Source organism: Petaurus breviceps, unplaced genomic scaffold (assembly GCF_028583685.1).
Source record: "Petaurus breviceps papuanus isolate PSGF00001 unplaced genomic scaffold, PetGlider_PUasm1.0 89824, whole genome shotgun sequence".
Lineage (NCBI taxonomy): Eukaryota > Metazoa > Chordata > Mammalia > Diprotodontia > Petauridae > Petaurus > Petaurus breviceps.
The window spans coordinates 117,547-132,792 of record NW_027187130.1 but is presented as its reverse complement, the minus strand read 5'-3'; the positions used below and the strand labels follow the sequence as shown (position 1 = coordinate 132,792).

General features: G+C 39.9%; 1 protein-coding gene and 1 pseudogene across 3 annotated transcripts in view; both read left to right on the top strand.

Moving 5' to 3' along the window:
* Positions 1-15,246, top strand: part of LOC138176522 (SPRY domain-containing SOCS box protein 4) — a 155,380-nt gene that overhangs the window by 108,237 nt on the left and 31,897 nt on the right. The window lies entirely within an intron of this gene.
* Positions 1,330-1,957, top strand: LOC138176523 (ATP synthase subunit delta, mitochondrial-like; annotated as a pseudogene).

The window sequence follows — 15,246 nt, the reverse complement described above, 5'->3', positions numbered from 1 at the left end:
CCTCCCAGGATCATTGTCAGGATCAAGTGAGATATAATTACAAAATACTTAGTACAATAACTGGCACATAGCAAGTGCTATGTGTTAGCTACTTATTATTATTATTATTATTATTACCTAACCTCTCTGAATTTCAAATCACCTGTAAAATATGGTGTTTGGACTAGATGACCTCTAGGATCTCTTCCAACTCTCCATCTATGAGCCCAAATTCTCTCCATTTCCTAATGGCTCAGACCTGAACTACTTCAATAGTCCCCAGACTAGTACCCCTGACTCCAGTCTCTGCCTCACTAAACAGTTCTACATTACATAATCCAGCCAGACTAAGCTTTAAATTCCTTGGTACCTAAAATATTGCTTTTATCAGGTTATTATCCTTCTCAAGAACCAACAATGGCTTTTTATTGGCCTTGGACTTGATTCCAAACTCCTCAGCTTGTATTTAAGGGCTCTTGAATTGACTTTACCCTGCATATCTAAGCATATCTCCAAATATTCCCAAGTAGTTCAACATTTTATTATAATGCTATCTTAGGTGCTTTTTTTCCTCCATGGGCTGATATACGGTCTCCCCTTCCAGAAGATGAACTTCTTGAGAAAGATAAACTGTCTTTCCTCTTAAACCTTCCAGCACTATACAAAGCAAATAATAAGTGATCAATAAATATTTTTTTACTTGTCTTAGATCTAAAATATCCGTTATCTGCCAATCACTACTATGCCAACTAGGAGGCACAGTTGATTTAGTATTAGGCCTGGAGTCAGGGACACTTAAGTTTAAATCCATCCTCAGATGTTGCTAGCTTTGTGACCCTGGGCAAGTCACTTAACCTCTCTTTTGCCTCAGTTTTCTCTTCTGTTAAATGGGATATTAATAGCACCTAAGTGCCAGAGTTCCTGTGAGGATCAAATGACATAAAAGCATAGTACCTGGCACATAATAATTGCTATATAAATGTTAGCTATTATTTTTATTACTATTCATTATTTCTTTGTGTAATGTTAGTGGGATATATAAGATCTTCCCCATCCATTAATAGGCCTCAGGTAGAGCCCATTAAGGGAAGCTTGTTTAGGGGAGGCTTGCTTGTTTGAAGGAAGGATTTTACACCTTTTGCTAATTTCTAATTAGGCACTGAGTCAGGAGGGTTGTGATGCCTTCTGTTTCTGAAAAGTATATATATATATATATATATACACTCTGAGTTGGTACTTTGCTTTAGGGGCTCACTTATGAGAAGGATCTTGTGATTCCCTGGTCAAGATTCTCAGTGGGCTCTCCGTCCTTGGCCTGGCAACCCGTTCCCTCTGCTCCCGGTACCCGGCCTGTCCGCTGGCACCATGCTTCCCACTACCCTGCTCCGCTGCTGCGGCCTCTGCCTGTTGCGCCAAACCCGGGTCCCGGCCCCTGCGGGTCCTCTGGCCCGCGCCTACGCTGAGGCCGCCGCCGCCGCCCCCGGCCAGATGTCCTTCACCTTCGCCTCCCCGACGCAGGTGTATTTCAACGAGGCCAATGTGAAGCAGGTGGATGTCCCAACCCAGAGTGGGGCCTTTGGGATCCTTGCTGCCCACGTGCCCACCCTGCAGGTGCTGAAGCCCGGCGTGGTGACCGTGCATGCCGAGGATGGCACCACCACCAAGTATTTTGGCTGCCAGATCCAACCTGGAAAAGGCGCACTCAGACTTGTCAGGGGCATCAGATGAGGCAGCCCGGGCCGAGGTTCAGATCCGGATAGAAGCCAATGAAGCTATCGTGAAAGCGCTGGAATAGGACCAGGAGCTGAACCCTTGCTGTCGTCCAGAGATGGCGTTACCATTGTGCTCCATGGCAATCACCTAGAGCTGAGGAGACCAGGAAATACCCAGGAAGGAAGAGGATGCCTAGCCCCCAACTCCCCTTCCCATTCTCCATTTCCAGATTAAAATCCACAAGGGTTCTGGAAAAAAAAAAAAAGATTCTCAGTGGCCCTATTTTCAGAGCCCCCTGACTGCTCATATGTAAAGGCTCTCTCCATCCAGAGATGTATGTAAAGTGTGTAGTTGATTCAGGCAGTTGGAGCCCTGTCTGCTGGTCTTTATTTCTCTGCTTGTATTTTCTCTGAAGTTCAGGATGCTGACTTTTCCCCTGAGCTACTGAATGTAATTTAAAAAGATTGTTTTATACTGTTATCTTTAAACTGTTGTCTTTCATTGTAAAGCAGATCTAAGAATCTGTGCTAGCAGCCACCCTGGGTAAGCCCACATGATTGCTGTTATGCTTTGTCTCTCTACATCCTGCCTAACATCCAATCCATAGCCAAGACTTACCAATTTTACCTCAATCAATTTAACAAGTCCCTTGTTAGTTGATAAATATTAAAATACCTCCTAAGTCCTGTTCTAGGCACTGGTAATACAAAAAAAAAAAAGAAATGCTTTATGCCCTCAAAGTATACATACTTTCAGAAGAAATAACACAGAGACATATAAGTAAATACAAAACGAATGCAGAGTAATTTGGGGGTGGGGAGGCACTAACAGTGATGATATCAAGAGGTTATACTTCAGGTGAACTTAAGGAAACTCAAGCTTCTAAGAGGCAGAGATGAAGAGGGAATTGATTCCAAGCCTGAGGGACAGTAAGTACAAAGGTAAAGTGATGGGGATTGGAATCCAATGTCAAGAGAATCAGTAAAGCAGACCAGTGCAACCTTGAGTTGACAAAGAGGATTGTGATAAATCTAGAAAGGTAAGACTGTAGCCAGAATGAGAAGCATTTTATATGCTAAACAGAGGAGTTTCTGCTTTTATCCAAGAGGCAATAAGGGGAGTGATATGGTCCTATACTATAGGAATATCACTTTGGTAGCTATGTGAAAGATGGGTCAGAGCACGGAATCGAGGCAGTGAAACAAATTAGGAAACTGTCCCAGTGGTCCAGACAAGATGTGATCAGAGTCAAAACTAGGGTGGTATGAATGGAGAAGAAATGAATGGGAGTCTCTTCTTCCATTCATACCATGCCATTTCATCCTAGTTCATTCTCTCATGGCCCCTTGCATTGATTTTTATATGGCTTTTTCCTCACCCACCTGCCCTCCTCCAATTTCTCCCATCCATCCTTCATACTGTTGCCAACAATTATCCTCCTAATGAAGCATGTCTATTACCTACCAAATAATGTCCAAATTCTTTGATCTCTATTTATTGATATTCTTCCTGTCTTTTAAGGACCAGCTCAGGTCCCGCTTCCATGAAACTTTTTTTTAAAGTACACAACAACCTGATGTCCCGTTCCTCCTCAGATGGCACATGTTTCCCCTTCCTACCTGCTACAATCTTGTCTAACTGGTTTTTTGCTATTCCTCATGCATGCCACCTCTATGCCTTTAACCTGTCTATTCCTCATGCTTTGAATGTACTTTCCTCTTACTCCCACCTCTTTAGATTCTCTTAAAGGTCTTGACCTTCCACCTGATGCCCTTACTAATCCAGTTGGTAGTAGCTCCTCTCTGCTTGCCCCCAAAATGCAAATAACCTTGGATTTATTTAGTATATATCATTTATATGTGTCTATCTGTGTCTGCGTGTATACATACATATATTTGTGTGTGTGTGTGTGTTGTCTTCCTAGATAGAATGTAAGCTTCTTGAGGGTAGGACTGTTTTGTTTCTGTTGTTGTATCCCTTGTTGTTGTTCAATTGTTCAGTCATGTCTAACTCTTTGTGATCCTATATGGTTTTTTTGCTTTGTTTTGTTTGTTTGTTTGTTGCCTTTTGGAGGGCAATTGGGGTTAAGTAACTTGCCCAAGGTTACACGGCTAGTTTTTTTGTGTGTGGTTATTAAGTGTCTAAGGCCGGAACCGAACTCGGGTCCTTCTGACTCCGAGGCCGGCACTTTATTCACTGCACCACCTAGCTGCCCCTCTATATGGGGTTTTCTTGACAAAGATACTAGAGTGATTTGCCATTTCCTCTTCCAGTGGCTCAAGGCAAACAGGTTAAGTGACTTGCCCAGGGTCATACAAGTAGTGAGCATCTGAGGCCAGATTTTAACTTAGGTCTTCCTGACTCCAGACCCAGTGTTCTATTGACTGAGCCACCTAGCACTTAGCAAAATGCTTGACGCATATAGGCACTTCCTGGTTACTTGATAGGACTCTCCTGTGCACATGTATGTTTCTGTCTATTGTCCTCTAGTAGAACCAAAGATCATCAAGGGCAGGAATTATGATTTATTCACTTTTATATCCCCAAGAAGACATGGCCTTTGACACACACTAGTTATGTGACCCTGGACAAGTCATTGCCTCTTACGTGCTGGACATCTGTCTAAGATTATAAATTGAAGGAAGGAGATGACTTACCTACATGAACAGGTATTTCCTCCCCTGAGACTTCCCTGTATTAATGAAATCACCAGTTAGGTCCCTGCCCCCTTTATCTCCAGTGTCTAGCCTATACTTATTTTCTGAATTCTCAGCTGAATTAAGTTGAACTTAAATGAATCTAATTCTGGAGACTGCTTGAGGTCACCCCTGTTCTGATCTCTCCATTTGTCCTGCGTTTCCTTTGCCTGCTTCCCCAAGTTTATCCCCAGACTCTTTGACTCTCTGACACTGATACGTGGCTCTTTTGCTTTGTTCCCTTCTCTTACCACCTGAAGACAGATGCTACAGTTGGACTAAGGCACTTAAGGCTGTATGAATGTATGAATGAATGAATGAATGAATGAATGAAGTTCTTAAAGGATGAGATAAAAGGTCATCTGTAGCAACCCCACAGCTGCCTAGAAAGATCATAATTCTGAGTTAGGGAGAGTCTAAATACTTATTAGGTAAAGCAGGACTTGTTACATTTTTTAACTCTTTGCGAGCAAAGTTAGCCTGCCTTGTGGTGGTGATTGTTGTTGTTCAATCATGTCCAATTCTTTGTGATCCCATTTGGGGTTTGAGTTTCCATTTCCTTCTCCAACTCATTTTACAGATGAGGAAACTGAGGCAAATTTGCCCAGTCACATAGTAAGTGTGTGTGACCAGATTTGAACTCAGGTCTTCCTGACTCCAGGATTGTTGCTGTATCGACTTTGCCACCCAGCTTGCCTTAGTTACCTTGACCTTTGTGGTTACACCTGTCTTTTATAAGAAAGGGAAGGGGAGAAATTGTTTAGTAGTTTTCAGTCATGTCTGACTCTTTGTGACCCCTTTTGGAACTTTCTTGGTAAAGATACTGGAAGGGTTTGCCATTTCCTTCTCCAGATCATTTTACAGATGAGGAAATTGAGGCAAACAGGGTTTAAGTGACTTGCCACAGGGTCACATAGCTAAATGTTTGAGGCCATATTTAAACTCAGGCCTTCCTAATTCCAAGCTGGTATTCAATCTAATGCACCACCTAGATGCCCCAAGGGGAGAAATAGCAGGCATTTATTCAATAAAAGAAAATTTCTTAGCTATGGCCTGGAGTCAGGACACATTCTATCCATTACAAGGAGATGGCTTCCTGAATACCTCCTCAGAATCAGAGACTTCCTGCTAAAAAGGTCATTTAGTCTGATCATTTTATGAATAATGAACCTTAGGCCCACAGAGGTTAAATTATTTGTCCAAGGCCATAAAATAGTAGATTGCCGTAGAGTTGGGGATTGAACTAGCCTTTTTAGAGGCATCAAGGTGCACAGTGGGTACAGTACTGGGTCTGAAATCAGGAAGCCTCAAATACTTACTAGCTGTGTGACCCTGGGCAAGTTACTTAACCTTTGTCCCCTCAGTTTCCTCAGTCATAAAGGGGGGGTGATAACACCTCCCCTCTACCCCTTGTTGTAAAATTCTAATGAGAATATTTGCTAAGTGATTAGCATGGTCCCTGGCATATAGGAGGCACGTGATAAAATGCATGTTTCTTTTCTTCCACCATTCCATATTACCTTTGTTCCTCTTAATTCATTGAATTTGTTAGTACATGGCCCTAAACAATGACTTGTCCTTTAAATGTTTCAAATGTCTTTGTCTTGTCTTCCTGTCTATAGTAGAAGCTCCTTGAGATCATGGACTACATCTTCCACATCACCTAGCACAACTAGATTCTCTACACAATCTCCTTAACTTTTACCATCTCTACATTAGAAAGAAAGGAAGAGAAAGGGGGGAGGGGGGGAGACAGAGCACAAAAGCAGTTGCCACAGCAACTATAGTATGTAATAGTCTATACTCATATCTTCAGTGAAAGAAGGGAGTAACAGAACCTTAGAACTGGAAAGTACTTCAGAGATCATCTAAGCCAGTACCTTTTATTTCATAGATGAAGAAATCAAGGCCAAATAAGGGGAAATGATTTGCCCAAAGTCACACGATGGTAAAACCAGGAATTGAAACCAGCTCTTTTGACTCTAAGTCCTCTCTCTGTTCATTACTTTCTCTAGACTTCTTTATCTGACTTTGATCCTGACCCTGATTTTCTATAAGGAAAGTCAGTTGAGGAAGGAATAGAAATCTTTGACTCATGTCATTAGTGTCACCATCATTTATTAGAATCACTATCATCTACAGGACCCAGGCTGCCAGGTCATGTGTACTGGTGTTATAATGAGGTCTTTCTGGCATTTTGTACAGAGCTTGGCCAGGAGTATAGAGCTGACTGATGTCCACAACAGAGAAGAATGATTAGCATATTCTTGAATCAGGATTCTGTTTACACTTGTTTTGTCAGGGGTTTTTAAACATTTATTAGTTTAAGTGAGACCTTATGCTTTGGCCAGTTACATAAAAGTATTGAGTCCCTGGTGTGAAATGATGTAAGATGACATTTGAACATACTTGTGCAAATACAAGCAAACCTTTCTTCACTCATGATTACTACTTATCAAGACTGGAACTCTTGTTTAAATATAATAATGATCCTTTTTTTTTCTTTTTTGGAGGGGGAAGGTAGGGCAATTGGGGTTAAGTGACTTGCCCAAGGTCACACGGCTAGTTTTTGTGTTAAGTGTCTGAGGCTGGATTTGAATTCAGGTCCTCCTGACTCCAGGGCCGATGCTCTATTCACTGCGCCACCTAGCCGCCCCAGCTAATAATGATTCTTAACCCCCAAAAAATATTTTAAAAAATTATGAACTCTAATAGAAGTTTGAACCACTAATTGCTTGTTTTTTCTTCTTCTGCATCTCCAAAGTATATTTCCTACCTCTACGTGAGCATGGTTTTCCTTTCTTGTATTCCTTCCTTAAACACAGTATCCCTTTTAGTCTTAATAGAATATTCTAGATAAAGGGACAAGCTAGGACAGGAACACTGAAATAGTTCAATCTATGAATTTATTTGTTCTTCTGTTTTGCTTTATGTAGGAAAAACAAGTTCCCACCCTCTTCTTTCTAGCTTGTTCCTGAGCTCTTTCTTAGAGAGGTCAGATAAACACAATAAATCTATTTTAAAACTTTAATATTAAACCCTGGGGGCCTATACTGTATAGTTAGAAGCTAAAGTCATACATTTTCCAAGTGGAAGGAAGCTTGCCTAATCCTGATTACTCACTAAAAAATGATTACTCACTAAAAGTTCTCTACTTTGTAAGCTACAGTATTAAGACCCACCAAAAAAAAAAAAAAATAGGCTTCCTTAACAATTCACTACCTGATAAAGGAACCTAAGGGGGAAAAATGATTTTGGATAAGATCATAGACAGTCTAAATGAGATTTTCTTTATTCCAGCTCCCACCTTTGTTATAAGTAGTCTTGATTCTCAGAAATCTCAATCTTAATAGCAGATGATGGATAATGCAAGGGTATAGCTGTTTCTCTATTAACAAAGACATTAGTAACACTTTCATGGGAACAAACCTTGAGATTCTCTTAAAAGCTATGTTGTCATCAACCTATATCTCTGTTTGAAGTTTTGGCATGATTTTAAGGAAATGACTGGTAGAGATTACTCACAATTGATGATTTTTTAATCAAAAATCTGTCTTATTTTCTTCCTACTGCCCCACCCCCACTAACTGAAAAAGAAAAAAAACCTGTTATAAACATGTGTTGTTAAGCAAAGCATTCCCATATTGACTATGTCCAAAAAAGAGTTTCAGTCTATACTCTGAGTTCATCATGTCTCCCCCCTAACCCCTCACTGGGTAGCATGTTTCATTATGAGTCCCCTGGAATTATGTCTAGTCATTCCTTTGATCAAATTTCCTAAATTTTTTCAAAGTTGTTTGTATAATATTCTCATATAAATTGTTCTCTTGGTTTTGTTCACCTTGCTATGTATTAATTTCTACAAATGTTCTGAGGTTTCTCTGAAACCACCTCTTTCTTCATTTCTTACATTTATATACCATAACTTGTTCAGTCATTCCCAATTGTTGGTTACCTACTTGGTTTGCAATTCTTTGCCACCCCCTCCCCCCAAAAGAGCTGTTATAAATGGTTTTGTAGTTAGAATTTTTTTTGCTTAGGACTAATCTCTTCCTTAATCTACCCTCCCTCTAATTCCCATTTCTCCCCTTTTCCTCTTATTGCTCTGTTGAGTAAAATATATTTCTTTACTTAACTGTGTGTTTCTATTTTTCCCTCCTTTGACCAGTTCAGATGAGAATGAAAATTTACTTCTTGTTCATATGGACTTCTACTTGTGCACCCTGATTTTTAAAAATAATATTTAATATAAATTTTCCCATCTTCCCTCTCTTTGATTCTTAGGGTATTCCTCTAACCCTCCCTTTTCATTTTTTTCTTTTTCTTCTCCTTTCTTTTTCTTTTAATATGGCAGCTAGTGGCACAGTACATATAGTCTATTGAATCTGGAGTCAGGAAGATCTGAGTTCAAATTCAGCTTCATACACCTACTAGCTGTATGACTGTAGGCAAATCAGTTAATCTTTTTTGCTTCAGTTTCCTCAGCTGTAAAGTGGAAATAATAATAATAGCACCTACTTCCAAGGGTTATTGTGAAGATCAAATTAGGTAATTTGCTTTTTAAAAAGTGCTTAGAAAAAAAAAGTGCATAGCTAAGTCTTTAATTTATATAGCACACAGTAGGTTCTATATAAATGCTTATTCCTTCCCTTCCATCTCTATCTAATTAGACTGCTTCTGTGACTCAGATGATAATAAGAAGGTTCAGAGGGAGCACATGTTTCATTCACAGTATTAGAATCTAAGCAATTTCTCCTTGTTTAGTCCTTTATGATTGCTTGTTCATATTCATATTTTTTTGTTTCACTTGATTTGTATGTTTACACTTAAAAGTTACTACACAGTTCTAATCTTTTAATCAGGAATGCTTGGAAAGTTCATTGTAGATTTATACTAAGTTTTCTAGGTAAGTTATTCTTGGCCGTAAACTTGTATCCTTTACCTTCTGTAATATCATATACTAATCTCTCTGTTCCTTTATAATGGTGGCTGCTAGATCATCTGTGATTCTCATGGTAATGACTCAGTATTTGAATTGTTTCTTTCTGGCTACTCACAATTTTTTTTTCTGTGACCTGGAAGCCCAAGATTTTGGCTGTAATATTCCGAGGAGTTTTCATTTGAAGGTCTCTTTCAGGAGGTAACCAATGGGTCTTTTCTATTTCCACTTAGCTCTATGGCTCTAAGAGAGTTGGGCAGTTTTCTTTTTATGATTTCTTGAAATATGATGTCTAGACTCTTTTTATTTTTGCAATGGTTTTCAAGTAATTCAATTATTCTAGGTGAGTTTATTTTAGCTCTGAGATACCTTATATTTTCTTTTTTTTTTTCATTCTGTAGTCTTTGTTTTAATTTTTTTTTTGTCAAATCATTAATTTCTATTTGGTCTGTTCTCATTTTCAGGAAGTTTGATGCTTGAGCAAGGTTTTTTTACCTTGTGTTTTCTTTTGAAGTGTTTAAGAAATACTTTCATCAAGTGTTTCCTTAATAAACAGTGACTAAGAAGAGGGGCTTGCCTTTTCTTTTTCTTTTTTTAAAGACTAGGTCTCAGGGGCAGCCAGGTGGCTCAGCGAGTAAGAGCACCGGCTCCAGTGTTGGGACGACCTGGAGATCGAACCCCGGGCTCAGACACTCAGCACCACACCCAGAAATAACTGGCCGTGTAACCTTGAGCAAGTTATTTAACCCTGATTGCTTAAAAAAAAAAAAAGACTAGGTCTCTTAGCATGGCTGACCCTACTACTATTCATCTTTAGTTTTCACCTACTATTTCCAGCCTAGGCCAATTAGCATCTCCTTAGGCAATCTGCCCCACCCCTACCATACTGATGCTGTACTTAGTATGGTCACCCAATTGGCAAAGATAGTTCACTGCAGCTCAGAACTCCTGAACTCAAAGATCCATTGGTGTCAGCTGCCCAAGGAGCTTGAATTACAGGTTTGTACTACCATGCCCTACCAGGATTGCTTATTTGAAAAGAGCAAGATTAGAGTAAAATAATCTGTATATATGAGGCCGGAAAATTGCAACTGTTTCCATCTCACTATGTTTCACAAATCTTTCTCTAGAAAAGAGGTGATAAATTTGCTCTGATCTCCATATTATCTCTGAGCCTTTCACCCTGGCCCAAGAATGAGCCTCAGGATTTTGAAAACCTGACAGCAGCAGAGCACATTTGCCAAGGGTGTTAGATGTCCTAGGACGAAGCTGCCCTGCCCTGTCACCCTGAACACTTCTTTTGTCACTGTAGAACCGTTCCGGGAGTCTAGGTGGTGCAGTGAATAGAGCACCAGCCCTGGAGTCAGGAGGACCTGAGTTCAAATTTGTCCTCAGACACTTAACACTTACTAGCTGTGTGACCTTGGGCAAGTCACTTAACCCCAATTGCCCTGCCCTCCCCCCTCAAAAAAAAGCAAACAACAAAAAAACAAAAACAAAGAACCGATCCTGTTCATCAGCACAGAAACCCATAAAATATAGTAGAAAGAGCACTGGATTTGGAGCCAGAGGGCCAAGGTACAAAGTCTAAACTCCCCTTTGGGCATGCCATTTAATCTCTGGGCCTCAGTTTCTTTATCTGTAAAAGGGGGGATGAGATTGGACTCATTAGAACTCAGAGGTCCCTTTTGGCTTTAGATCTATGATCCTATATGTTCTAGGACTTTATCAAATTTGGTTTCCTTGGCATCAATAATGGCAAATGGCACATCCCCAGAAAACAAAATAACTTGGGGGAAATAGGAAAGACAATCTGTTTGGGGGGCTGCCTATTTCCTGGCCCATATTCCTTTCCTGATTCTCTGTTCATGGATCATAAAGAACACATCTTTTCAAGTGTAGCCAACTAAGAGTTAATTGACTACGTGACCAGATACTGTTCTCATCTAAGAATGTAGCCCTCTGTAATATGTTTGTATCCCCTAACTCTCTTGAGAAAGAGTCCAAGTTGAAAACATTGAGGTTTTCTGGGAAATTTTCAGCTGAATCGGGAATGTCTTTCTCAAGTTGAATGAGAAAGTAGTGCGGGACATTACTAATTTTGTCAGTCGTTAGAGACCTAACGGGAGTGTTCTTTTTAAAAAGAAATATTGGACAGCATAAAAGGAGTATTTTTTTTTCTTGTTTCCTCCTCTGAAAACATTTGGGCTAAAGTTGCATTCATTTTGGGAAGGCACTAGTTTTCTACTGGCTGTCTTCCCTTTCACAAAGGCTAGTTTTCTAATTGGCTTTGTGTTTGAACAACAAATAATGACAGCTCTTGTGACATATATACTAGATATTCTGGATTTGGAAGTGTCAAATATATGGGCCTATATTCCCAGAACCAGATCAAAATATAATTGGGAAATATTTAACAAAATAAAATACAACAATAAATTAAAATAAATAAAAGAATTGTTGTTCAATCATTTTGGGGTTGGGTTTTTTTTTTTCAGTTGTAGTTTTCTTGGCAAAGATATAGGAATAGTTTGCCATTTCCTTTTTTAGCTCATCTTACAGATGAGAAAACTGCATCAAACAGGGTTAAGTGACTTGCCCAGGGTCACATAACTAGTAAGTGTCTGAGTATGGATTTGAACTGTCTTCCTGACTCTAGGACCAGCACTCTATCTACTATGTCACCTAGCTGTCCACAATAAAACATAGACAATGTTAACATGTAGTCTTCTAAGTCAATATGTGGCCCCAGAGATCCTTATAATATCATTTAGTGGCCCCTGGCTCTATTTGAATTTTTCACCATTGTTCTGGAGAACTAAAAAAGTATTTAAGATGGAGTGGCTAGGTGGCACAGTGAATAGAGCACTGGCCCTGGAGTCAGGAGGACCTGAGTTCAAATCCAGCCTCAGACACTTAGTGTTTACTAGCCATGTGACCTTGGGCAAGTCACTCAACCCCAAATGCCTTGCCTTCCCCTCTCCAAAGAAGCCAAAAAAGAAAAAAAAAAAGTGTATAAAATATAGTCTGTCCCTAAGAAGCTTGAAATTCATTGACTAACATGGGTCAGATAGTTAAACAAGACAGGGGAACCACCAAAGTGGTTTTTTAAGTTTGTTTTTAATCAAAGAAGCATGAAAGCATTGTAGAAAAAAGTTTCACTTAGTGGCATGCAGTGTGGGTCTAGAGGTGCAACAGACTGTAAGTCAAGGAGATCAGGCATGGCACTTGCATAATTCAGCTTTAAGGAGGTAAGGACTTGGGGTGGCTAGGTGGCGCAGTGAGTAAAGTGCCGGCCCTGGAGTAAGGAGGACCTGAGTTTGGTTCCGGGCTCAGACACTTAACACCCACACAAAAAAACTAGCCGTGTAACCTTGGGCAAGTTACTTAACCCCAATTGCCCTCCAAAAAGGAAAAAAAAAAAGATGAGGACCTGCATTACAGGGGCAACAGCAGAAATAAAAAGGAGGAGATAGATAATGAGTAATGCTGCAAAGAGAAATCATTTGGTTACCAATTAGATGGATGGGGTAAAAGAGAGAAGGCAAAGATGATTCCAGGGTTTTGAGCTTGTTATATGAAGGTGAGAATTCTATTTACCTAGACCATGGTACAGTAGAAAGAGCACTCTGGCTGTAGAGAATTTACCCTTTTTTGTGCCCTGGACTCCTTTGGCAGATAAAATACATAGGATTATGAACAAAGCCAATTTTATTGAAATATAGTAGACAAGAAGTACTCATGTGTGATCTGGCCTAATCTAGTCTAGTTACTACAGTAATTTTGAAGTGGTGAAGAATGTAATATTTTGAGATCTAAAACAAATGTGATATGAAAACATCTATGATTTTTATTGGTGGCAAAATCATTGATATGTCTAATTCAATTCTGGTTTGTTGCTTACATTCGTAATGGAAATACTAGATTTCAGTTAGAAGTTAGTGAAGATAAAGATGTATTTTTTTTTGCCATCCAAAATGACAGACTTCCTTGAAATCTATCCACAGACACCAAATTAAGAACCCCTAAACTTGAGTCAGAAAGCCTGAGTTCGAATTTCACCTCCAACACTTATTTCCCTTGTGACTTTGAGCAAATTACTTAACCTCCTGACCTCAGCTTCCTTATGTGTAAAATGAAGGGATTAGACTGCAATGGTCTACATGGTCACTTCCAGCTCCAAACCTATTGTTCTATATTTCCCATGTCTAGAATGGACTCTTCCCTTTGTTTTGCCTTCCTTCCCCCAAGAACTAATTCAGACCCCTATCCTTGCATAAACAGTGTCTCTTCCCAGATCTTTCCAAGTGAATTCCTCTTTAAAATTCTCACAACACCTTTTTTGGACTTCTCTTTCTTCTCTTTTGCAATCTGCTTTGTATCAGATTTGTATTGCTGTGAATGTCTTTCCCAGCCTCCAACAAATTCTAACTTCTTTAAGGAGATAATCTATTTCTTTCAGCATCTATACATCCACAGGGCTAAGTGCATTGCCCCTATACATCAGGGGCACTAAATAATATGTGTTGATTTAATTCTCCAGAAACAGATGGAGGTATTGGGTCTGACCTGTATCAAATTGCAGAAGTTGATAGTCTATCTTTAACTTTGTTTCTTTGAGCTCTCACTAGATCAACAAGACTCATTGTATCCAGGCTGTCTCCTACCAAACTTCCACTAAAACCTGTCATCAGGACCCATGATGAAGCATCCTACCCACCTCCTAACATAGTGATAGGCTCAGAGTGCAGAGTGAGATGTACATTTTTTGGGACATAGACAATTTGGGACTTGTTTTGCTTGATTATGCTTATTTGATAAGGTTTTGCTTTGAGAGAGAGAGAGAATTGATTTTTGTTAATTAAGAAAAATAAAATTTAATTTAAAAACAAACAAAACCTCTCTAGAAAGTCATTTTCATTTAAGTTTGTTCACCTCTCAGAGCTATCTATATTCTCAGCCTTATCTCTGGTTATGGATCGATAGTCTCTCCTGCTAAAGGAATTTCAGGTATAATAGAATAGGTGCTTCCTGCTACATCAGGTTGAATTTACACTGCATTTTTCCAAGGTCCAAGGACAACCTTGAACCCTCTCTGCTTCTCTCAAAATCCCTTAGAGACCTATATTGTTCTATGGCAACAGAGACGGGTTAGCACTTTGGATAATCCAAAAGAATGAATCACTTGAAGAGAAATTTCAGGCATTGAGACAGATTTGGGGAATGAGGGACCTTCCCAGTCCCTTAGGTCAAATTACATAATCAGCCACCTGCTCTGGTGACTCTTCAAAGAGCTTTATGACTGACATTCTCTCTATCCCTAAGTCCTCCTCAGTTCCCTCCCCGCCCCCTTTGTTTCTGAACTTCTGCTGCAATTTTAAGGAATTCTAGATGCCTTGCATTTTTATGACCTATTTGCAACCTCTTCACATAGGGTAGCAATCAGTTTTGTGGCTTGGATTTCCCCCAAGAAGAGCCAGGATCACAGGATCAGAGAGAGTCAGATGAACAAAGTGAAGCACAGAGATGAGGGTGGTGGGATGGGGAGGAGAGTAAGTTGCCCAAGGACCCATAGCCAATATTACTAGTGTCAGAGCCAGGATTTGATCATAGGTCATTTAAATTCATTTATCACCATAGATTGCTATTTTTACCTGCTGTGGCTTCAGCACTGAAGCGGGAGTTGTTCAGAGTCTGAAATGGTTATGTCCTCATGTTTTGGCATGACTGACTCTAAAAAAGCAGGCAGTCACCTACTTGGTGTGGTTTGGAAAGTCCTGGCAAGTTCTTCTACCCTGCCCCCCCCCCCCCCCCCACCCCCCCCCCCCCCCCCATATCCTGTCCTCCTACTCACACCCCCACACAAACTTTTTCTTCTTTCTTACGAATAAATAATAACCTTATATTTTTATTTTATAT